This window comes from Delphinapterus leucas, chromosome 20 (assembly GCF_059928025.1).
Source record: "Delphinapterus leucas isolate spDelLeu-1000000601 "Yukka" chromosome 20, BTC_Dleu_Yukka2, whole genome shotgun sequence".
Classification (NCBI taxonomy): domain Eukaryota; kingdom Metazoa; phylum Chordata; class Mammalia; order Artiodactyla; family Monodontidae; genus Delphinapterus; species Delphinapterus leucas.
Genome location: NC_143148.1, coordinates 25,829,719 through 25,855,380, shown reverse-complemented (window position 1 = coordinate 25,855,380; position 25,662 = coordinate 25,829,719). Strand labels below are relative to the sequence as shown.

Sequence of the window (25,662 nt, the reverse complement as noted above, 5' to 3'; positions counted from 1 at the left end):
CTTCCCCCACATGGAAGGCTAGAGTGGGCTGGAATTAGGTATTTCCCTTTCCCCAGGTTGGTTAGGCTCTGATAAAATCCCAATAGTTCAAGGTCTGGCAAAATAGATTCTCCTGGCCTGTTGAGAAGAACAGAGAGCTGTGGCGTATTTCAAAATGATCCCTTTTCCCTTTTCCCTTCCCCCTGCCAGAAGCACAAGGGGATTTTTTTCTTCAGTATTCACTTTGAGAACCTGGTAGAGCTCCTGGAGGTAAAACTCACAAAAGCATGGGAAACCGCCATGACAGGGTCCCCCTGGAGTTTTTAACTCTCAGAGTTGTTCACATTGAGCCTCCAGCAATTCACTGTTTACAGTTCTGGTTTCCCTACCCTGGCACTGGTTCTCAATGAGGTTTCTGCTCCAGTAAGTTGTGATTCTCTGTAACCAACCTATCTGTGTCTCCAATTTTGCAACCTCACTTCTCTGATGGATTTAAGAAGAGTTGTTGATTTTTCAGTTTTTAAACTTGTTGTTAGGACATAGTGGCAAATTCCAAGCTCCCTACATGCCAGGCTGGAAACTGGAAGTCCCTTCCTCTGCCGTCTAATGCCTGCCCACCAACAGCTCCTCCCCAATTATGGACAGGCCCATGCAGGTGACTCTCTGGGGCCCCAAGTGCAAAAGGGAAGAGCATATGCTGGGGAAGTTACATTTGACCAGTGGAACTGAACCAGCAGGTGGTACAGGGAACCAGCACCACCCCCAGCTCCACTCCACTCTCCATCCTTGGGCCCCACTACCTTCCTCTGGGAGGCACCTAAGTTCTAGGACCTGTACATCCTCAGTCTAAAGCACTCTCCCCACCCACCCACCCCAGGCTCCCTCCTAACTTTCCTAATTAACTCTGACTCAGCCTCCAGAATAACTCAGGCAACCTGGCCCCAATCTAGTTTGGGATTTTCTGATATGCTGTCATGGAACAGAGCCTGACTTGTAGAAGGCCTTCAATAAATCTCTGGGACAGAAATGAGTGCATAGCACTGTGTTTCTTTCTGTTAGTGTGTGTGGTTCCTGCTGTAATCAAACATTCATTGAGATGATTATATATACTGTACATCTTTCCCTTTAGGCCATGAGGATTTAGTTTTTCATAACTGAATTCCCTACTTTTAGCACAATGTGGCATATAGTAGGTAATCAACAAATATCTCGTGAATGGATGGATGTATGGATGATGAGAGGTGAGTTGAGTCCCTCATTGAACAGAGAGGTTTAAATGTGTTTGGGAGCTCATGTCGCATACATGGCGGCAAAGGTGGGAAAGCACTGTTCTGGGATGAACTCACTGGTGTTCTGGGGAGACTGTCAGCAAGACAAGCTTGCACCTGGAGGCCAAATACCTTGTGGAATTTGCAAAAGCATTTTTCGGTGGATGTGTTGGGGTGGCAGGGAAAGGAAGTGTTTCGCCCTAGTCAGCAGCTCATGTCAAAGGCAGGCAGGGAGAGAGCAGGCAGGGCCGTCTGGGAGGAGAGTTTGTTGGGACCAGACACCCAGAAACCAGTCAGTGTTCCCAGCAGATACTGACTGATGGGCAGCCTCTAGGTGGTAGACAGAAATGGGCCCTCCAAATCCAGGGTCTGTGGCTCTGCATTGGCAGGGAGGTTGGGATCCTAACTGGTGGGCTGTAGGAAACTAACAGGATGATGAAAGCTCATGAGGGCCTTAGGGAAGGCGAAGGTAAGGGGACTGGTGAGGGAGGCTGATGTCAGAAGCAGGTCTTCCCTGGGTGGCAAGAGCCCTCAGTGGGAGGAATGGAGGCCAGGCTCTCATGTAGCTAATCTTAGACTTCCACCAGCCCACGGATAAGAGCCTCATGCTGTGAACTGCAAGGTTCTGGCTCTTCCCATGTGTGAGACCTCAGATTTGTTGTGGCAATGCAGAAGGTCAGAGACCCACAGGCTTACTACACAGGTGGAGAAACAGGCCCAGAGTGGGTAAGATAATATCCAGGGTGCCACAGGAAGGTAACAGGTGACCTGAACCTGGGGCTGATGTCCCAGGGCTCCAGGGCCACCCAATTACTATCTTCGGAAGGTTGCTGTAACCTCTCTGAGCCTTAGTGCACTCATCTATAAAATGGGGATAATAATACCTACCTTAGAGGATTGTTGTATTAAGTGAGATCATTCCTCTATTCAATAAATATTTATTGAGGGCTATGGCAGACACTGCTAGTTATCTTCTCTTCTTGGAAACAGAGCCCCCACTGTTAGCTGGGAACACAGCCACCTGGAATAGATTACACTGCCCCCATTTCCCTTGCATGTGTGGTGATGAGACTTGGGAAGATCAGTGGAAGTGGTATATGAAATTTTGAGAAGCCTGACAACAAGGAAGCATGATTTGTATTCCCTCCTCTTTGCTGGCTAGAATTTGGCAGTGATGGCTACAGCAGCCATCATGGACCATGGCGCTGAAATCAAGGTAGAAGGTGCGTGAGTTCCTGATCATCATGGGGTCCCCATTTCATAACTGTGGGGTAAGAAATGGGACTCCTTACCACTGGCCTTTGTTCACATGAGACAAAGATGAATGTGTATTTCTTTAAGTCACCATTATTCCTGGTTTTCTGTCACTCACTGCTACACCCAACCCTAGTTGACACAAGAGCCATTCATGTGCCAGGCCCTGTACTCTACACGGGGGAGAGAACAGAACCACATGCAGCCCCTTCCCTCCCGAAGCTTCCAGTCTGGTGGAGGCGAGAGACAATCAGAAAAGCACATACAGAAGTGAAAAGTACAAATGTGTTGTCGTGAGGGTGGACAATACAGGGCCTTGACCTCCTCAACACGGAAGCAGCAATCTGAAGGTTGAGAGGATTTTCCAGGAGGTGGAGAAGTGAAGACGGTTGCAGGGTTTAGGAGACACCTTGTGGCAGGAGGGACAGTGGCACAAAGTGACAATAGAAGAGGGCCAGGGAGGCCATGGGCAGAACTGGGACTGCATGGCAGCCACGGCAAGTGCAGTCTAGCTCCTCAAAGCACTATTGACAACAACACCTGTAAAGCGCCTAGCAGGGTGCCTGCTCGTCGGGACTCAGGAGGGCCCCCAGGCCAGCAGAGTGAGGGGAAGACATCGGAGCAGGAAAAAGACTGACGTGGAGCTGGGGCAGGAGAGGAGCAGGGAGAGGACCAGTAAGGCCCTTGATCACTTTAAGGGCTTGGTGTGCATCTCACGTGTGACCCTTTCCCTTGGTGCCTTGGACAAGCTCTCACTCCTGAAACCTGGGTAAGAACGGCTTTTTATCTTTTTTTTTTTTTTTTTTTTGCTGTACGCGGCCTCTCACTGTTGTGGCCTCTCCCATTGAGGAGCACAGGCTCCAGATGCACAGGCTCAGCCACCATGGCTCACGGGCCCAGCCACTCTGCGGCATGTGGGATCTTCCTGGACCAGGGCACAAACCCGTGTCCCCTGCATCGGCAGGCAGACTCTCAACCGCTGCGCCACCAGGGAAGCCCTTTTTATCCTTTTGAATAGAAACTGACAAAGGACTTCTCTGGGGTTGACGAAGGGCTTCTCCGGGGTCCCCAAAGTGCAGAACAGAGACAGCAGACACAGAAGACAGAGCCAAGGCCAAAACCAAGCATGAGAAAGTGAGGCCTCTGGCAATCTGCCCAAAACTCAGGAAGAACTTCGGACTCCCCAGAGCAGGGTGGGTTTGAGCCTAGCTTATCTGGACCTCGGAGGCCAGACGCCCCCTCCGCTACACAGTCGGTGACACAGCTCTGAGCTGCCTGTCTAGGGCAGCGGTGGGTGGGGGGAGTCAGTGGCCAGGAGAGGGCTTTAGGGAAACTTGAAAAGCCCCGGGGCCAGGACAATGGAATATTTTGTTCCTTCAGCACTCCTGAGTCATCCACCTCTGCTGGCCAGGTCCCAGCCCCCCGTGCACGGGGGCTGCAGCTTTCCCGGGGAAGGTGAAGGAGATGCCCAAGATGCTGCTGTAGTTGCTATAGAGACGCTGGAGCTCAAGGCCTCATCAGGCCCCTGAGCTAACCTGCACTGGGGTGTGAGAAGAGCCCAGGCCTCCGGGGATAGCTAAGGCACTCTGCACCTCTGAGGACTCATTTGGCGGGAAGGGACCCAGGCCTCCCTGTACCTCACCCGAGACAGCTGATGGCTGAGCTGGCTGGTGTTTGCTTGCCCCATTTGCTTTAGATTTCATTCTTCCCTTCTTTCTTCCCTTCCTTCCTTCCTTCCTTCCTTCCTTCCTCCCTCCTTCCCTTCCTTCCTTCCTTCCTTCCTTCCTCCCTCCTTCCCTCCCTTCCTCTCTCTCTCTTTTTCTCTCCTTCTCTGCCTCCCTCCCTCCCTCCCTTTCTTTCTTTAAATTTTAAAATTTTATTATAACAAATACCAAAAAATACCCAAAATAATAAGGAAGAAAATAAAAATATCTGAACTCCCACACTCCCTGAGATAACTACCATTCTGGTGACAATCTTCTTATTCTTTTAAAAAACAGCATTTTTGGACTTCCCTGGTGGCGCAGTGGTTAAGAATCCACCTGCCAATGCAGGGGACACAGGTTCGAGCCCTGGTCTGGGAAGATCCCACATGCCGCAGAGCAACTAAGCCCATGCACCACAACTACTGAAGCCCGCGTGCTCTAGGGCCTATGTGCTGCGACTACTGAGCCCGTGTGCCACAACTACCAAAGCCTGCGTGTCTAGAGCTCATGCTCTGCAACAAGAGAAGCCACCACAGTGAGAGGCCCGAGCACCACAACGAAGAGTAGCCTCCGCTCACCACAACTAGTGAAAGCCCATGCACAGCAACAAAGACCCAATGCAGCCAAAAATAAATTTAAAAAAATAATAATAAAAATAAATTTTTAAAAACTGGCATTTTTAAAAGTAAATGATTTAAAAATGGATTTAGATATTCAGAAAGTTTACAAGGGTAGTTCAGAGAGTCCCCGTACACTGCCCCTGTCTTAGTCAGTTTGGGCTGCTATAACAAAAATACCGTAGACTGGTGGCTTGGACAATAAACATTTATTTCTCACAGTTCTAGAAGCTGGAAAGTCCAAGATCAAGGTGCTGGCAGATCCAGTGTCTCGGCGAGGGCCCTCTTCCTGGTTGCAGACAATTAGTTGTCTTCCCCTTGTATCCACACCTGGAGGAGAGCAGGGACCATAAACAAGCTGTGTCTTCTTATAAGGCACTAATCCCATTCAGGAAGGCTCAACCCTCATGACCTAATGCCCCCCAAAGGCCCCACCTTCTAATATCATCCCATTTGAGGAGGACACAAATATTCCGTCCATACACACCCACAAGCAATTTCTCCTGTTCCTGTTAGCATCTTAAATACGTATGGCACATTTGTTACAACTAATGAACGGACACATATTCCTAAAGCCTACACTGTACTCAGATTTCCTTAGTCTCTCCTAATGTCCTTTTTCATTCCAGGATCCCATCCAGGATTTACTTGCCATGTTTCCTTAGGCTCCTCTTGGCTGTGACAGTTTCTCAGACTTCCCTTGTTTTTAACGACCTTGAGAGTTCTGAAAACTGGTCACGTATATTATACGATGTCCATCAATTGGGATTTGCCTCTAGTTTTTCTCATGATTAAACTGAGGTTATGGGATGGGGGTTGGGCTCCTCTAGAAGAGGCAGCAGCTATAGTAGGTGGGGAGAAAGCAAGAACTGGGCCTTCCCTTAAGGGAAGGAGCTTGTCTGGTTCCTACAGACCCTCCTGGTACTGGCTGATTTCCCAGACCAGCAGAGAAGGATGCAGCCAGACTGCGGTCCCCCAGGGCAATGTCCACCCCCAGGCTTCCTTCCTAAATGACTCAAGTTCATGGCCTTAAGTTGATTATTAACAACAATGACTGGCATGTGTGCAGCCCTTCAGAGCTTACAAAGGATTCTTATTAATAACAAAATGAATCACTAGAAAAGCTGCCCCAGTGCCGGGCATTGAGGTAAAGCACAGTTTTTGGTAACCCTGGAGGAGGCTGATATCATGCCCATTTCACAGATGAGAAACAGGCTTACTGAGGCTAAGTGACTTGTTCAGTCATTAGGCTGAGAAGTGAGAAAATGGAGATTCAAACCCAGAGCGGACCTGACTCAGTTCCAGCCTTCCTCTATCACACTGCTGACCACCCACATTAACCTACAACCACTGTTCTCATTTATACAAATGAAGAAACCGAGTCTCACAGAGGAGAGGTGCCCGGCCCACAGTGGCCCAGCCCAGAATTACTGATGGACCTGGACAGAGCCCAGGTGTCCTGATCTACCCAGGGTCAGGGGTATGGCCTGAGGGGCACTTTGCACGCAGCCCAGCCAGGTGGCATTCATAGGGAAGGCATGTGTGAGCGGAGCCTTGCTGGGGCCCTGCTGGATTGGTGGTTCTCACTTGGTGGAACACTCACTTCCCACTCTCAGGTCCTGTCCCTCTACTCCCTGCAAGGCTGCCCAGGTGTGGCCGGTTTTCCCAGCCACTCCTGAGCAGGAAAGGGACCAGAAAGGACCTCCATGATCACTCCTCCCCGGACCCCAGACAGCCTGGGAGCTTCAGTCCACAGCTGCTTCCTCAACACAGCCAAGCCTGGCACAGAGGAACACTCACACGATACTGAGGCCTGAATAAGTCCAGTGCCCACGGGCTGGAATGCCATCCTCACTGGCCCTGGTGTGCCACCAATGATCTTGCTTTCTTCCCAGAGATGGAACACTCACTTCCCACTCTCAGGGCACCTGCCTCTGTTTTTGGACGGTCCTATCTCTTAATTTACAGGTTTCCCTTTAACTGAACCAAAACATCCTCCCTTGGCTTTAGTTCAACCTTCTGCGGACATACACAACAAGAAAGCCTTTTTCTCTTCTTTTAACGCTCAGCTGGGTGCCCCAACTTCACCCCCAGCAGCCCCAGCTTCACCTCCAGCCCCGCCTTCCCCAGGGCCCCACCTTCCCTCGTCCTCCCCGCCTAATGCACTCCCACCCCCCTCCTTTCCCTCCTGTTCCCCGTTCCAGGTTGAATTGCATCCCCCCACAATTGATATGGTGACTTCCTAACCGCCGGTACCTCAGAGTGTGATCTTATTTGGGAACAGGGTCATCACCAGATACAATTACTTAAGATGAAATCATTAGGGTGGGTTCTAATCCAATATGGCTGGTGCTGTTATAAAAAGAGGAAATTTGGACACAGAGGTGAACACACATAAAGGGAAGGTAATGTGAAGGTTCACAAGGAGAGGACACCAATCTGTGAGCCAAGGAGAGAGGCCCGGAGCAGGTGCTTCCTCGCAGCCCTTAGAAGGAACCAACCCTGCTGACACCTTGGTCTCAGACTTCCAGTCTCCAGAACTGGAATATATTTCTGTTGTTTAGGTACCCAGTCTGTGGTCCTTCCTTTTGGCAGCCCCAGAAAACAAGCACACCCCCTGTCATTCATCCATTCAAAAATTCTGAGCCCCTGACAGCTGCTAGGGATAAAGCAGTGAAGATTAACAGAAGGGACAGAGGATAGGTAACAGGAAGGGGTTGCCTTCAAGAGGCTTACACTTCATGGGGCTTCCACAGGCCGGTAATAAATACCTTCAGATGAAATCATTCCACACTGATAAGAGCTCTAAAGGAAACAAAACGCGGGCTGTTCTGGCTCTTCGTCAACTCTCTCCCCATCAGCCTTTTCATCTCTTCTGAGCAAAGAGCTCAGGCCCCTCTCGACCTACGAAGGCCTTTGCCCAGCGCTGCCGTGCTCCCCCAGCCTGCCCAGCCATTCTCCAGCCCACCTCTGGAGAAACCCTTGAGAGCGTACTCCCCACTCCTGGCACCTCCAGCTCTCCTGCGCTCCCGAATCTCCAAGACTGCAGCGTCCTCCCACAGCCCACAGACTGCTCTTCAGCTGTCCCCACGTCCTTGCCACCGCCCACCTTCCCGCAGCCTCTGCTGCCCTCCTGGACTCACGTCCTCTCTCTCGGCTGCCAGGAGCCTGCCCCGTCCCCCTGCTCTTCTCCTTTGCTGCCTCCTCTCCCTGCTCCCACTTCTTTTCTTTAACTTTTCCATTTGGAAGACTTTCAAGCCTACAGAAAAGTTGCAAGAACAGTACAGTGAATACCCTTATATCTTTCATCTATTGGTTTTCACCAATTGTTAACATTTTGCCACTTTGCTTTATCTCTACGTGTGTATACTTACTATTATTATTTGCTGAACCATTGGAGAGAAAGTTAGAGCCATCATGACTCATCACCCTGAAATACTTCAGCTGTATCTCCTAAGAGCAGGATGATCTCTTATGTAGTTACAATTTAAATATTAATTAAGGGAATTTTATATTGACACTTTATTATCAAATGTACAGTCGAACTTAAATTTCATCAATTGCTTTAATTCATGTCCTTTGAAGCATTTTTTTTTCCTGAACCAACAGCCAACCTAGAATCTCACATTGCACTGAGTTGTCATGTCCTTCTCTCCTTCAGAGAGCTACCAACTCCGAGGGCTGCCCGCTCTCAGCGAGAACTCTCCGACTTCAGTCATCACCTCTGTGTGCATGCCTCTGGGTTTGCACCTGCTCCATGATTTCCCGCCCTGCTCTGCCCCCCTTTTCTATCTCGTGGTTGTTCACTGCTCCCTGCACTGCCAGCTCCCTGGGGCAGGGATCCAAGTTCATCGCGTTTTCCCTGGTGCCAGGCCCAAAGCTTGAGGAGCACATCAGGGAAGAATGGGGGAAACACCCACCCAGAGGCAGCCAGACCTGGATTTAAACTGGTGCCCCACCAGCCTCTGCTGTCGTGCCCTTCGTCAGGTTATTTAACAGTTGCTCTGAGCAGATAATACAGCCTACCCTGCAGGGCTACTATGAGTATTTACTTAGGTACTGGCTCATAGTAGCTTGGAAGGAAGGCAGGAAGAAAAAACAGGGAGGGAGGATGGGAGGGGGTGGGGAAGAGGAAGGATGTCCAGTAGAGCTCAAAACCTGGAAGGGCAATGGAGTGCCTACCTAGACTCCCGGACTCACCCTACCCCCCACCCCCAGGGCTCTAAGCAGCCTGACCCTCCCAAGCTTGCTGGACAGAGAGCCTCACATGAAGGAAAGCACATTTAGTGACATAACAAATCAAGCGGGGGGCTTCCCTGGTGGCGCAGTGGTTGAGAGTCCTCCTGCCAATGCAGGGGACACGGGTTCGTGCCCCGGTCCGGGAGGATCCCACGTGCCGCGGAGCGGCTGGGCCCGTGAGCCATGGCCGCTGAGCCTGCACGTCCGGAGCCTGTGCTCCACAACGGGAGAGGCCACAACGGTGAGAGGCCCGCGTACAGCAAAAAAAAAAAAAAATCAAGCTGGTCTGGAGCTGGCTCCCAAGATGAAGTGAGATTCAAGCACCTTTGAATTCTTGACCGGACACTTGACGAACGTGATAACCTGGCCATAAATCAGCACAGCTAGGGAACACTGCCTACCTGCACGCGGAAGAAACTAGCGACCTGGGATCCCATGGGCCCAGGACCCTCCAAAACCTCCAAACCCGGGCTGCAGGCTCAGGGGCCAAGGCTTCCGGCGGTAGGAAGGACCAGCTGTCACAGGAACGCGTTTGTTAATATCAGATTCCTGGGCAACAGCTGGACTGAATTTAGCTGCGGAACATTGACAACGAGGCCTGGCCACCAGCCAGCACCCCGCAGGAGACCTGAGCCTGCCATTCCCTTTTCCACGGAGATAGAGTTGCTGAGGACTTGCCCTGGCCCACCCAGCCCCCTTGTGCCTTCCAAGCGGCCCAGGGAAGGAGAGGGAGCTACCAGCACTTGCTGGGAGCCCAACCTTGGTCTCCTGCAGACTGGTCTCCTTGCCTGCCTCCCAGATTTTCCCAAACACTGAAGTGATTACCACAGCTCTCTGCATGGATTTTGGGGTTTCCGGGGGTAACACCTCCACCCAGTGCAAAGGGACACACATATACTCATGCTCCCCAAACACACACACACACAGACAGGTGCACGTATGCACACCATGTCGCTCTCTGGCATTGGACTTCCATCATGCCCTGCACCTGGATGTCCCATTTTCTCAGAACAGGCAGATCATCTAGCCCAACCTTCGTTGTCCAGAGAGGGGAAGGAACTTGGCAAAGGTCAACCAGCAAAGCAGGTCCCCATGCCAGTGTACTCCACTGTAAATAAATAATATTTATTAACGATAATAGTAACATTATGTTTACTGGGTGCCTAAATCAACCAAATCTCCTGATGGGTATTTGAAATATAGTCATTCTTTTAAATTAATCCTCAAAATAACTGGAGGCTTGGTGAGGTTATATTTCTCCCAAAGCCGCATACTTTTAAAAAGTGACAAAGCTGGGAATCAAATTCAGGGCTGCCTGACATCAAATGATAGGATTCCCTCCACTGCAGTTCTGATGTCTGGAATTCCACCAGTTAGCCTTCCCAGGCCCTGTGAATACATGTAAATGGCCCTGGAAAGGTCCTGCCTTAAGCCATCTCCTGCCAGGAGGGGGCGCAGGAGGGAAGGACATCAGAAGAGGGTGTGGCACCTCCCACAAGGAGGTGAAAGGGTGTAAGAGACACTTTCTAGCCTTCCCAGCTTGTCGGCCTCAGAGATGTAAGGTGGAGGTGGAACCTCCTCAGAATGCCTTCCTGGGAAGAGATCTCTTCTGTGGGAGGAGAGTTTTCCAGCTGTGCTGCTCTGGGGCGGTGGGGAAGGGAAGTGGGGCTCTAGGCATTGTGAGTGGAGTACATAGATGAAATCTTCCTGAGGCAGTTTGGTCATTTAGATCAAAAGTAAGTGTGCTTACTTTATGACCCAGTCTTACAGTCCCGACCTCCTTGCTAAGCTTAGAGCACTGGGTACACTGAATGCTCAATAAATAAGTCAAAAAGGTATGTAGAGATTGCTTCCAAAAATGTATCTGTCTAGGGGTTATGAGTGACTTTCCTGTTCCCAGTATTTGTCCTCATCTTTTCTTCTTGTGGTTTTTTGTTCTTTAAGTAAACATAGATAAAGCCATTGTTCTAGTCTCTCTGACATGCATTCCCCCTTTTTTTGATAGCTACAGCCCTGGTTTCCCTTCTACTCAATCAGTCCATGTATTCTAGGCAGGGTGGGCACGTGACCTAGGCATGGCCAATCAGAATCCTCTCACTTGGCCACAGTGATTGGTACAGGGATGAGCAAATGACTCAAACCAGGCCAATGGGATTCAGTTCTGAGATTTTCGTTGGAACTATTGGGAAAGAGACACTCCTTTTCACGGTTGTTATGCAGCTAGCTGGAGGTGAGCCTGGTGCTGTCGGCAGCCATCCTGCTGCTCATTCTGGTGGGGGGGTGCCCTCCTCATTATGAGGGATGGTGTATGAAGTGGGAGCCGAATTCTTCCTGACTCTCAACCGTAGCATTGGAAGATCTACCATCATTGTTCCTTTGGCTCATATAGGCCTTCTAGACTCAAAATGGCAATGCCCTTGGGAAACATTATATGGGTTGGTAACTAACATAGACCAGAATCCTCGCATTTGGGCCTGCTTGCTGTGGGGCATGATGAAAATAACACCAAGGCAGTCAGTGAGGTCAGCAAGGTGAGGGACCGATGGACAGCATCCAATTTCTTCTGTCCATCCCCTGTAACTCCTTGAGCATACGAAAAAATTCCCCTGGGTGGGAGGGGGTGGGAAGGTCACATGAGGCTCAGAATGCTTAAAGAAAGTAGAGAGAAAATGTGAGATTGTGGTACAAAAAGTGGGTTGAATGAGAAAAAAATCTTGCTGGGCCTGAAGAACTAAAAAGACACCGACTGACTTCAAGAGAGTCTTCATCCATGTTAGGAGCCAGAGGTTTTGCTCCTTACTGTAAGTGGGAAGTAGTTGTGCTTCTGGGTTGGGCAACCACCAGAAGTAAACAGGAGAAGCTAAATGCACTTCTGAATCCATTTGCTTTAGGTTCTACTTATGGATGTGGCAAAAGTCACAGGGAGACAGAAACGGGGGTGGGGTTGGGGGGAAACACACCAGTTTCCATCCCCCTCCATGGTCACTCTCAGCCATCAAACCATCAACCAGGGGCTTCGCTGGTGGCACAGTGGTTAAGAATCCGCCTGCCAATGCAGGGGACACGGGTTCGATCCCTGGTCCGGGAAGATCCCACATGCCGCGGAGCAACTAAGCCCCTGCGCCACGACTACTGAGCCTGCGCTCTAGAGCCTGTGAGCCACAACTACTGAGCCTGCATGCCACAACTACTGAAGCCCGCGCACCTAAAGCCCGTGCTCCGCAACAAGAGAAGCCACCGCAATGAGAAGCCCATGCACCACGACAAAGAGTAGCCCCCGCTCCCCGCAACTAGAGAAAGCCCAGTGAAGACCCAACACAGCCAAATATAAATAAAGAAAAAAACAAATTAATCTAAAAAAATGTAAAATAAAAAACAGTCAACCCACTGCTGAAACCACAGGGCATCTAATGAAAGTGTGTCTGTTTTTTGTTTTGTTTTTTTTCTTCTGAATTGGAGTTGCAGCTTGTAAGAAGTTGGGACTGTGGATTCATTAAAAATCAATCTGTTAAAAGCCTTGCATTATAGGCCTTTCATAGTCCTTTGCAGAGGGAAAGTGCCTTCTTCAGGAAAATAGATTGCCCAGGAGCCTACATTTCTGCTTTGATATCTGCAAAGTTCCGTCTTTAATGACCACGCACATCAGTCCCACTGGTTTGGAACTGAGATCTGAATTTATGAGACAGGTCTTTGCTGTTCAACATGCTCTTTTTTTATTCTTGTGAAAAGCTCTTAAAGGGATGTAGAGTTTATTTTTGAGTTAGAATACTCCTCACTTTTTCTCCATTATGAAAAACATTCTGCTAGTCATGGGCCTGAATAATTATAAATGTGTCACTTTAGTTAAGAATGTGCTTTTTATTTTTCTTAGAAGCTTTCTTACTTCGAAGCTAGTTCTCAGTGTCTGACACCACGTTGGCAGAGATCAGCAGGAAAGGAAGGCCATTTAAATTGGCAACCTGCCTGGAAATGAGAGAGAGAAAAAGTTCTTCCTTACTAGAGTCGCTAGCTTAGCCAAGGCTACAAAGAAAGAAATATTCTTATGCCACTTTTTTCCCTTTTCTCTTACCAAAGTAACACGAACATATTAAAAAAAAAATCAAGTGATACAGAAAGGCTAATAATGAAAAGCAATTGTTTCTTTGTTTTGCTCCTAAGAAGGAATCACTTTCAAGTCTTTCAGCAGATCCTTCCATATCTCCAATACTTCACTTACATAGCTGTCTCTCGTTATTGTTTTTGTTTTGTTTTTTATTGACGTACAATTCACATGGAACAAAATTCATCGTTTTAAAGAGTGCAGTGCAGTGATTTTTTTTGTATATTTGCAACGTTGTGTGGCCATCACCACTATCTGATTCTAGAACATTTTTAGCCCCCCACCCCCCCAAAAAAAAACCCATATTCATTAGCAGTCATTCCCCCTTGCTCCTCCCCCCAACTCCTGACAATTACTTATCTATCTTATGTTTCTCCGGATTTGACTCATCTGGACATTTCATATAAAGAGAATCACACAATATGTGACCTTTTGTTATCTGACTTCTTTCACTTAGCAAAATGTTTTCGAGGTTCACCCATATTGTAATATGTATAAGTATTTCATTCTTTTTATGGCTGAATAATATTCCATTGCATGGACATACCATTCTTTGTTTATCAGTTAATCAGTCAATGATGAACATTTGGTTTGTTTCCTCTTTGGGGCTATTATGAATAATGTTGCTATGAACATTCAAGTACAAGGGTTTGTATGGACATATGTTTTCAATTCTTTTGGGTATATATAACTATTTCTGATTTATCCCTTTAGACTTCCTGTTATGAGAGATGAGTATTCAGCTTGTTTATACCACTCTCTCTCCTCCCCTACCCCATCCTACCAGTATAGTATTATACATTTTTACTTTCTCTCTTCACTACATTTGTAACTCCAGCAGTTGTGATTGCTCTTCACTCAAATAATAGAAACCTGACTACAGTGGCTTAAACACACAGGGAGATATTTTTCTCACTTAATCAATCCAGTTTATTGCTAGTTCAGCTGCCAAAAACCGCCAGCAAGGGCCCAGGTTCTCTTTTGCTTTCCTCTCTGCTGTCCTTAATAGACTAGTTGTCTCCTTTTGAATACAAGATGGCTGCTGCAACTCCAGACCTCACATCTGCATACAAAGAAGGAATAAGAGAATGGGCAAGAAACAGAAGCTATGTCGGTTGCCCTTTATCTAGAAAGCATAAGATTTCTTAGACCTCCTCTCACCAGCAAACTCCTACTTAAATCTCATTGGCCAGAACTATGCCACAAGGTCACATCTAGCTGCCAGGGAGCTGGAGAAACCTGTAAGAAATAGGATTGACATCACTGGCTTAGATCAGTGGTTCTTAAACCTGGTTGCATATTAGAATCTTCTAGGGATATTTTAAGATATAGTGATGTGTATGTGATCTTACCCTAGTCCAGTGTTTCTCAACCAGCTGTGATTTTGTCCCCCACAGGACTTTTGGCAATGTCTGGAGATATTTCTTATTGTCACGAATAGGGGTGGCATTCTGAGGATAAAGGCTAGGATACTGCCAAATATCCTACAATGCATAGGACAGCCCCGCACAGCAAAGACTTATCCAGTCCAAAATGTCAATAGTGTCAAGACTGAGAAACGGTGCCCGTTCTGTTACTAAGAGGCAGAGAGGAGTGGATATTGGTTAGGTACTATGTCTGCCCCAGTAACTTTTAGTCATATACTGACATCTTTACTTCTAATTCCATTAATTATGCAGTGTCTTTTGGCTCCTTCTTTTTGGTTTGTTCGTTTGTTTTTAATATTTATTTATTTATTTATTTTGGCTGTGCTGGGTCTTAGCTACGGCACATGGGATCATTTTTAGTTGCGGCATGCGGACTTCTTAGCTGTGGCATGCATGAGGGATCTACCTGATCAGGAATCAAACCTGGACCCCCTGCCCTGGGAACGAGGAGCTTTACCCACTGCACCACCAGGGAAGTCCTTTTTGGCTCCTACTTTTTTTTGTTGTTGTTTTCTTTGCGGTACACGGGCCTCTCACTGTTGTGGCCTCTCCCGTTGCGGAGCACAGGCTCCGGACGCGCAGGCACAGCGGCCATGGCTCACGGGACCAGCCGCTCCGCGGCATGTGGGATCCTCCCGGACCGGGGCACGAACCCGCGTCCCCTGCATCGGCAGGCGGACTCTCAACCACTGCGCCACCAGGGAAGCCCCTTGTCTCCTTCTTTGTGAGATGAAGTTAGCCCCCTCACTTTGAATTCCTCTCCCTTCTGCCTTTCAACTTCTACAATTTGAACTTTTACATTGACAAAATTAACAGCATTTATTTTCTTTCTTATAGTCAAAGTTATATCTGTATGTTGTCTAACTATAGATTCTAAACATTGAAATTTAATAAACAGGATATATATTTTGACGATATGAAAGTTTGATGCAGAGCCAAGAAATGTTTTATAATAACATTTTTCCTCTATCAGATTTTTGTTTTCCTGGAATATGTAGTTTCACTTTTTCCCCTTGCACTATTTAACTTAGGCCATTTTAAAGGGTTGTTCATATAACCCCATTTCTATCTGGTATAAAAAATGAGCAAGGAAGAGATAAGCACTAAAACTGACCAAATTCCTTGAGAACTGAAAGCTTTCACAATCACCCTCAACTTCCAATTCGATATAAAAATGAGAAATCTATTTAATGTGAAATTGGGGATACAGAATTGAATGCTAATATTATAATCCTATGTACCTTACATTTAATAAGTATTTGGTGAATGTTGTTAAATATTTGCTTCTGTTTGGAATAGCGTTACTGGATGCTTCTAATTGAAATCGAAGAAAAATCTCTCAGTGATGCATTTGTCAGGTACAATAACACATGATTTTTTATATTGTGCAAGGGTGACCTAAGGATATAGCAATGGATTAGCTAGCAAGGTAACAACTGTAAACATTTTTATCTGCGATGGATATTTGTCATATTGACTGCTGTACAGCTGAAGAACTTTTAAGTGAAATCATGTTCAGATTTCTGTGACCAGGAAGCAAGCTCCTTACTGTTGTGAGCGTCTGCAACAGGAACATGCTATGACCTCCAGGCTGCTGAACTGATTGCAATTCCACATGGGATTTCCTTCTAGATTTCAGTGGTAATTGAAATAACTTTATGATATGCTTCCAAGAGCCCTACACAGGAGTGTAGATGAATACTTGGATTCCTGGAAGCTGTGTAATTCAACCTACCCTATAGGTAGTACAATATCATATTTCCACAGATTATTTTTGTATGTAGTACAGTTGTATTTTTTGTCACTATTGGTTGGCTAATTTTTATTAAGATAAAATTTACATGCAGTGAAACACACAAATGTTAAGTACCATTCAAGGGGTTTTGACAAATGCATACATCCGTGTAATCAACACCTTAATTGGTTAATTTTCCCTTTGGGGAATTTAGGGTAAATATTACTTTGAGATAATGCCCAAAAAGCTCTGAAAAAGATTTTTTTTTCCTTTTGCTTTCTAGGAAAGTTTTTTTTAATTGTGGTAAAATATACAGAATATAAATATTAGTGACATTTATTACATTCATAATGTTGTGCAATCATCACCACTATATATTTCTAGATCATTTGCATCACCAAAAAGAAAAACTGATACACGTTAAGCAGTTACTTCTTATTTTCCCCTCCCCCAGGCCCTTGGCAACCACTAATCTACTTTCTGTCTCTATGGATTTCCCTATTCAGTATGTTTCATATAAATGGAATCACACAGTATATAGTCTTTTTTATCTGGCCTCTTTTTAAACAATTAACATAAGGGGAATTCTCTGGCAGTCCAGTGGTTAGAACTCCACGTTTTAACTGCCAAGGGCCCGGGGTGCAATCCCTGGTCAAGGAACTAGCGTCCCACAAGCCTCGTAGCGTGGGCAATTACTATTACTACTACTACTACTAATAATAATAATAATAAAATGAAATTTGCATTTTGGTTTCTAAGGTCATCCATTTTGTAACATGTATCAGCATTTCATTTCTTTTTATGCCCGAATAATATTCCATTGTGTATATATACACCACAATTTGTTTACCCATCCATCTGTTGATGGACATCTGGGCTGTTAACACACTTTGGCTATTATGAATAGGGCTGCTATGAGCATTTGTGTACAAAGTTTGTTTGAACGCTTGTTTTCAATTCTGAAAAAAATATTTTACTTGTCCCCCAAATAGCCCAGATCTGATAAATATGTCGCGTTGGGACGATGCTACTTTGTTCTCTCGCTGCCTGTTACTTCCACTCAAATGAAAGACAATCAAAGGGCTTCCCTGGTGGCGCAGTGGTTGAGAGTCCGCCTGCCAACGCAGGGGCCCCGGTTTCTAGCCCTGGTCCGGGAAGATCCCACATGCCGCGGAGCAACTAAGCCTGTGCGCCACAACTACTGAGACTGTGCTCTAAAGCCTGCAAGCCACAACTACTGAAGCCCACGAACCTAGAGCCCGTGCTCCGCAACAAGAGAAGCCACCGTGATGACAAGCCTGCACACCACAAAGAAGAGTAGCTCCTGCTCGTTGCAATTAGACAAAGCCCGCGCACAGCAACGAAGCCCCAACGCAGCCAAAAATAAAATTAAATGAATAAATTTTAAAAACACAAATGTTAAAATAAAAAGAAAACAGAAAGAGCAAGTCAGTAGTGAAACCGCCAAGGAAGAAAAGTTAAAGAGTGGCCATGCTGTCTGGTGTGATTTTTGACAACACCCTTGGCCAGTGCACAGGAATATGAAAGTGACAGAAATGGAGAACAGAAAGGAGGCATTGGTGTGTTTTTAGTTATCAAAATCACAAGCTTTTCTAACATTTTGTGTGAAAGGTTTTGATTCCCACGCCTGTGTCCAAAGGGGATTGTTGTTTGAACCACATGACTTCTTAGGAAAAACGGTAAAAGTGATCATTACTCAGCAAGCGGTCCTGAAAGTGGTTAAGCTTGCACTGCAGTGTGCAGACGTTAGGAAAGAGGCGTGGAATGGGAGTGAAAATTTGACCAACCCAGTAATAGTGTTACCCAACGTGTGTGTACCCTGCAAGTTGAGAAGCCCACAAAGTTCCCACTGCCCTCTAGCCTTCCAACCCAAAGTGATCCCCCACCCTTGGCATCCAAGCAATTCTAGAGCTCTGAGATCGGGGAAATCCCGAGCACAATGCCCCTGTCTGGCCAGTACAAACAGTGGTGGGAGCTGGGCACTAGCTGAAGACCAGCAGCAGATCAGCCCAGCGTGCCCCAGGGTGAAAGGCCCCAGGAACGTGGTGCAGACTCGGCCAGGCGTTTTCTTCCGTTCCTGTACGCCCAGCTCACCAGAAACGGTCTGCTTTCACCTGTGACTGCCTCGGGATAAACCAATTCCTCTACAATCTGCTACTGACTGTGATCTTGGTCGAATTAGTAATACATCTCAGCTTATGTTTCCTCTGTAAAATGGTGTTCACCAAAGGGCCTACCATTTCGGATTCAGAGAATTGAGTTAATCCATATAAAGCACTTAGTAGAGTTTCAGGAAGATCAGCAGTGAAAAAAAGTAATAGCAAGTATTATTCTGCTGACAGAACGAGGAGAGCACAGCAGCACTACAGATGTGATATACACTGCCCGGGCACCTGAGCCTCCCCTAAGGGCCTGCGCATGGGGACAGGGTGGTGAGAAGGAAAAGTGTATCCAGATCCCCAGATACCATGGGCCAAGAGAAGCCATCTCTGCACCTTGGCTGCTAGCTATACACCCACACTCTGTCCTGAAAACCACTGTGGTTCAGCCTGGGTAAAAGTGTTCCAGCTGATTGAAGGCCTTGTGATTGTACTAATTCTGCAGGTATGTTTAAATATTTGAAACTTTCTCTCGTACACTCATTCATTCATTCAATAACCATTTACTGATCACCTCCTGTGTGCCAGCAATTGTTCTAGAACCTGGAGATACAGCAACAAATAAGACAGAAAAGGATTTATGCTCTCGTGGAGCTCTTGTTCCGAAGGGCTTTGCCACATAATGCCTGAGTCCTTAACTTCTTGTCACTGAACTTTTCTATGCTTCGGTTTCCTAATCTATAAAATGGAGATAATAATTGCTACTTCATAAAGTTGTCATGAGGCTTTTTCTCTTTGGTTTGATTGTTTGTTTGTTTTTTTGAGGCATACTTGACATATAATATTCTGGACACTTAGATGGTTCCCATATCTTGGTTATTGTAAATAATGCTGCAGTGAACGCAGGTGTACAGATATGTTTTGAGTTAGTGTTCTGTTTTCTTTGTATAAATACCCAGAAGTGGGATTCCTGGATCACATGGTAGTTCTATTTTTGAGTTTTTGAGGACCCTCCATACTGTTGTCCATAGTGGCTGCACCAATTTACAATCTCACCAATAGTGCACAAGCGTTCCCTTTTCTCCACGTCTTCGCCAACATTTGTCATTCCTTGTTTTTTTGATAATAGCCATTCTAACAGGTGGTATCTTATTGTGGGGTTTTTTTGTGTGTGTGGTACGCGGGCCTCTCACTGTTGTGGCCTCTCCCGTTGTGGAGCACAGGCTCCGGACGTGCAGGCTCAGCAACCATGGCTCACGGGCCCAGCTGCTCTGCGGCATGTGGGATCTTCCCGGACCGGGACACGAACCAGCGTCCCCTGCATCAGCAGGCGGACTCTCAACCACTGCGCCACCAGGGAAGCCCTCATTGTGGTTTTGATTTGCATTTCCCTGATGATTGGTGATGCTGAACATCTTTTCATGTAGCTATTGGCCATTTGTATGCCATCTTTAGAAATACGTTTATTTAGATCCGCTGCCCAGTTTTTAATCAGGTCGTTTGTTTTTCTTAACGAGTTAATATCATAAAACACTTAGAACAGTGCAAAGCACAGAGTAAGTACTGGGTAAGTGCTAGCTATTACTATTTGGGGGAAGACTGAATGAAAAGCAGGTTTGGGAAAAGATCAGCAGTTTCTTTTGGGTGCATGTTAACTCTGAGATGTCTGTTAAACATCCAAGGGAAGATTGTTGATCAGGATCTCAGTTATAATACAAGTCTAGATGTCAAGGACAGGTCTGAGTTAGAGACGTAAATCTGGAGGTAACTGGCATAAGAGTTGATAATTAAAGTCATGAAATTGATTGAGATCACCAAAGGAGTGGAGTTGGAATAGACACATCCTGAGGACTGAGCCCCAGGGTACCCAAAGCTTAGGAGTTGAGGATCTGAGGAGGAATAAACAAAGACGCCTGAAAAGGGGCAGCCAGAGAGGTAGGAGGAAAATTTGGAGAGTGCAGAGTCCTGGAGGCTAAGTGAAGCGAGCTTTGCCAGGAAAAGGGAAGGTCCACTGTGTATGCTCCTGGTGGGTCAGGTGAGATGAGAAATGAGAGGTAGTCATTGAATGTGGCCACAGGAAGGTCACTGGTAACCTTGCAGCAGTTCTGGAATAGTGGAGGCAGATATCATTTTGGAGTATGTTTCAGAGAGGATGGTAGGACATGAATTGAAGACCATGAATATAGCATCACTTCTGAAGATATTTCTGTAAAAGGGGAACAAATAAATGAGAGGCAGAAGGGAATATAAAGTCAAGAAACTTCTCTTGTTTGTTTGCCTTTATTTTTGTAATATGGGCTTTGTTTCAGCATATTTGCAGTGATATGCAAATATATTTGAAATATTCCTTTATGAGATTTTTTTTTTGGCCACACCGCACAGCTTGTGGGATCTTAGTTCCCCAACCAGGAATCAAACCTGGGCACCATAAGTGAAAGCACCAAGTCCTAACCACTGGACTGCCAGGGAATTCTCTATGAGATTTTAATAAGATAGTTTTATCAATAAAAGGCACAGAACCCTAGGAGAAATTGTCACTGTTCTAGTTATACTGTTCCATGCATTTCTAATACATTGAATAAAGTAGGGAAGTTAACTCAAGGGCTCGATAATATGGGCCTTTTTTGTTTAATAGCTGATGCTACAGAATCATTGGAGAGCCTTGTAACTGATACGTTACATAAGTGCAGTTCAATGTGACATATACCATGGTATCTAAAGAGAAGAAGAAAGCTGGTAACCCAGAAGGAAGAGTTAAAAATTGAAAAGTTCTGGGCTTCCCTGGTGGTGCAGTGGTTGAGAGTCCGCCTGCCGATGCAGGGGACGCGGGTTTGTGCCCCGGTCCGGGAAGATCCCGCATGCCGCGGAGCGGCTGGGCCTGTGAGCCATGGCCGCTGGGCCTGCGCGTCCAGAGCCTGTGCTCCACACGGGAGAGGCCACAGCAGTGAGAGGCCCGCGTACCGCAAAAAAAAAAAAATTGAAAAGTTCTTATATAAATGATAGGCTTTAGTGAAGCCCATCATTTATATAAGGGCTTTAGTGAAGCTCCTGTACCGTCGATGAAATAAAACTGTGTGGTGTCTATGGAGTCACCCAGTGAGAGCAGGTAACATAACATGGTGTGCACCCCCAGGACCCAGAAATCTAGGCCTCTGGACAAAAAAATGTTGTGGTCATCAAGCCATCAGCCACTGCAGCTGTCTCCCACAGTGTGCCCTGAGGGGATTCAGGATGGAGAAAAACAGGATGCTGGCCCAAAATAGTACGATGCATGTCAAAGGAATAATGAGCCTGGACCCTTGCATCTTCATATATAGAAAAGCACTAAAATCATTAACTTGAGATGTCTATTTTTTGTGATTAACAGTAATCTTTTGATGTTCAGCTACATGGTTTTTCGTTTGTTTGTTTTTGTTGTTGTTTTGTTTTTTCAGAAAAACTATGTATCTTAGCTCCTCCCTTATCTGGTTAGAACAGTTTCTCAGGGCTCTCTGAGAGGCTGATTCCCAGACTATAGTCCTCAGTAAGATCCCGAATAAAACATAACTCTCAAATTTTAGGTTGTCCATCTTTTTTAAAGTCCACAGGTTTCTGCTGCCATCTTTTACCAAAAGGAACCAGAGCCCTCCTGATGGGGTGGGGGTGGGGAGTGGAGGGGACTTGGGATAAGACAGTAGCAAGGCTTGTGACATCTTGTGGTAAGGAAGCAAGGATGCTTTCAAAGACTTGAGGGTTCTGTGGAGCTAGGAAAGAAGGCCAGCCTGTGGGAAGGACCCCCACTTGGAAGCATAACCATGGAATGAGGAGTTCAGAAGGAAAATTCATAATCTCAGCCTTTTTGAAGAGGCTGAGTCTGTAAAAACTCTCAAGTCCTGAAAAGGAAATGTTAACATGGTATGTTTTATAAGGTAGTTATAATGCCCACGTGAATTGTCAGCATTGTTTATTAGAGAAAATATTATATATTGATTGAACCAAAGTATGACCAAAAGAAAAATAGTCTATTGAGATTTTGTTCAACAAGGAAAGTGCCGGAGTAACTTATTTCCCCCTGTATCTTAATCAGTTTGGACTGCTATAATGAAAACACCATAGACCGGGTGACTTCTAAACAATAGAATTTATTTCTCATAGTTCTGGAGGCTGGGAAGTCTGAGATCCAGGTGCCAGAAGATTCAATGTGTGGTGAGGCCCGCTTCCTAGTTCATAAATGGCTGTTTTCTCTCTGTGTCCTCACATGGTGGAAGGGGCAAGAGAGCTCTCTGAGGTCCCCATTTTAAGGACACTGCTGACGGAAAAAAAATGCACAACCTAAAAGTTAAGAGTTATGTTTTATTCTGAGGACTTTCTGAGGACTTCAAGCCCTACTCACAGCATCTCAGATAACTCTGAGCGACTGTTCCAAACAGGCAACAGGGAGTAGCCAAGATATATAGGAGTTTTGCAGCAAAGACTAGGTAGTAGAAACCTCAAAAGATTGCTGTTAAAAAAAATAAAAGCAGATATCTCAAGTTAAGGAACTTAGTGCTTTTCTATGTATGGGAAGATGCAAGAATCTGGGCTCATTGAAATCATTCCTTTGATATGCACATCAGCTATCTGGGGCCAGTATCTTGTATTTTCTCATCCTCAGTTTCCTCAGGGCGCACAGTTGGGGGTGGCTGTAATGGCGGGCATTCTGTTTCTTTCCTGAGCTCACCGTTGGCAAGGCTCTAATGTGATGGCTTGATGGCTGCAAAGTCCTTTTTTTACTGATATGGCGGGCAATATTTTTCATTCACAACACTAATCCTATTCATGAGGGCTCTGCTGTGATGAGCTAATCACCACCCAAAGGCCTCACTTCCACATACCATCACAGTGGGATTAGGTTTCAACATATTACTTTGGAGGAGACACACACAATCAGTTCATAGTGCCCTGCAAGACTTTTGATCTGTTCAAGTTTGGTTAGGCAGATACTCATAATTTCTGAAGCTTGTCTGCTCCAAGTGGTTTTTGACTGGGAGGTAGTGTTGATCAACCTGTTAAACAAAAGGTGTGTTTGATAGTCTGCAAGAACTGTTTTAAACTCAACGTACACACAAGCTTGCCACCTGCCAGTATAGAAACTCAGGGTAACATATCCACCTGCCTTTGTCATGAAGAAAGTAGGTCTTGTTCTTAGTCTAAAGAAATATTTCAACTAGAGACCAAGGACAGAGATGCCTTGTTACCCCGTTCCACTTGTGTCTTTTATTTGAAACTTTCATTTTAATCACCTACTCCCTGTGCCTGCTTCTGCTCTCAACCTACATTGCAGAAGCCAAGCTCTACTTGTACATCCTTCCTGCTGTCTGATTCCCACAAAAATTGACTTTGCCACCCACTTCATACTTGCTGCAATTAGAGAGAAATTACTCTCACACTTGGACTGACCAATAAGTCACAGGAGGCATTTCTGGAGAATCTAGGAGACTGACACAGATAGAGAAGCATAAGGCAGCTGGGGTCAAGGACCGAAGCTGCCCAAAGCATCTCTCACTCTCAGAACCCCAGCTTCTGCTGCTCTTTTTGACTGGCTGGGGGAATCCAGCTGTGATGTCATAAAAAATAAGTATTGGCCTTTGTCCCTGGTTCCTGCCAACAGTCCTAACACCCGTGGAATGTCCAGAGTGATCAATGTCTTTTGTACGCTAATGATATGACTAGTGGCTGGGGGGAGGGGGGCTCGTCACCAGAAAGACCAGGCATGATTAGAGCCTTGGAACTTTCAGCCCCACCTCCAGGCCTCCTGGAAGGGGAGAGAGGCTGGAGATTGAGTTAATCACCAATGGTCAATGATTTAATCAATCATGCCTACATGATGGAGCCTCCATACAAACCCTAAATAGCAGGGTTTGGAGAGCTTCCACGTTGATGAACATGTCGGGGTGCTAGGAGGGTGGTGCACACCCCCGTACCTTGCCCTATGCATCTCTTCCAACTGGCTGTTTCTGAGTTGGATCCTTTCTGATAAACTTCTAATCATAAGTGTTTTCCTGAGTTGTGAATTGGACTAGCGAATTACCAAACGTGAAGAGGGGGTTGTGGGAACCCTCTAAATTTATAACCAGTTGGTCAAAAGCACCAGTGACAACCTGGGACTTGTAACTGGCATCTGAAGTGGGAGCAGTCTTGTGGGACTGAGCCCTTCACTTGTGGGATCTGATGCTGGTTCCAGGTAGATGGTGTCAGAATTGAACTGAATTGTAGGACCCACAGCTGGAAGAATGGTGTGGACAAGACACCACACATTTGATGTCAGAAGTGTGGTAAGTAAAAATAGCTCAGAGGCCTGAAGCAAGAAGAGGAAAGGGAGGAGGAGCAAGGGGAGACCTGGGCAGGACACACGGCGTGGACCGGCGTAGTGTTCAAGTTCAACAGGCAATCTTTCTGTTTAAAAATCCCACACTTAAGAGACAAAGATTGACAATTACTATTTTTACTTTCTGTAAACTCAGAGAGGGAAAGCCAAGCCATGCCTTCAGTAGGGGATAGCAATTAAGCAAACATGAAGGCTGGATCCGATCATAGAGCAACCAGGCCCAGGACTGGCCCAGGAGTACAAAATAATGGTGACCTTGCCGAATTGGGGGGAGGAGGAAATGAGGTCACGTGTACAAAACTCCTAGCACAATGCCTGGAACACACAGATTTGTCTATAGTCATCACAGGCACAGGGAAGAAACCTAGTTTCATTTTTCCTTTCTGTTGGAAATGAATGAAACTATTCAATTTTCCTTTCATTTTGCTGTCTGAAAACTTGTTCATTTGAATGAAACCCGGGGCCTAGAATCCAGCAAACAGGGAAGGAGTTGCTTCAGGATAATGAGACACAGATGGAGAAATAGAAAATGATAAAATTTCAACCCACTACTTGGAAATGCAAACACATTTCATGTATTCATGGTCACTGATGTCTTTTGTGGAGCTGGAATGTCTAACACATCCAAACAACACAGATTAGTCTCCATAACAGGAACAGAACAAGCTCCCATTGAAGTGATCAGCTGATCACATCGCAGAGGGTGTTCAGTGCTTTTCAACACACGTGGCACTGGGTTGGTCCCCTGGTGCCTCGAGCTAATGTGCACATGGGGCGTCATCCGTCCCGGCACCTGCTGAGTTCAGATGCTTCAGCAACCTCAGTCACCATAGCCTGACACCTCCAGCTACTGGGCTCAACTCCAGGCCCTT

General features: G+C 46.3%; 1 long non-coding RNA gene across 1 annotated transcript in view; it reads right to left on the bottom strand.

Moving 5' to 3' along the window:
- Positions 1 to 5,016: 5,016 nt before the first annotated feature.
- Positions 5,017 to 25,662, bottom strand: part of LOC149744631 (uncharacterized) — a 29,785-nt gene continuing 9,139 nt past the window's right edge. The window contains exon 2 of the long non-coding RNA XR_016390954.1: positions 5,017 to 5,154. This is a non-coding gene — a long non-coding RNA (uncharacterized LOC149744631). The remainder of the gene's footprint in view (positions 5,155 to 25,662) is intronic.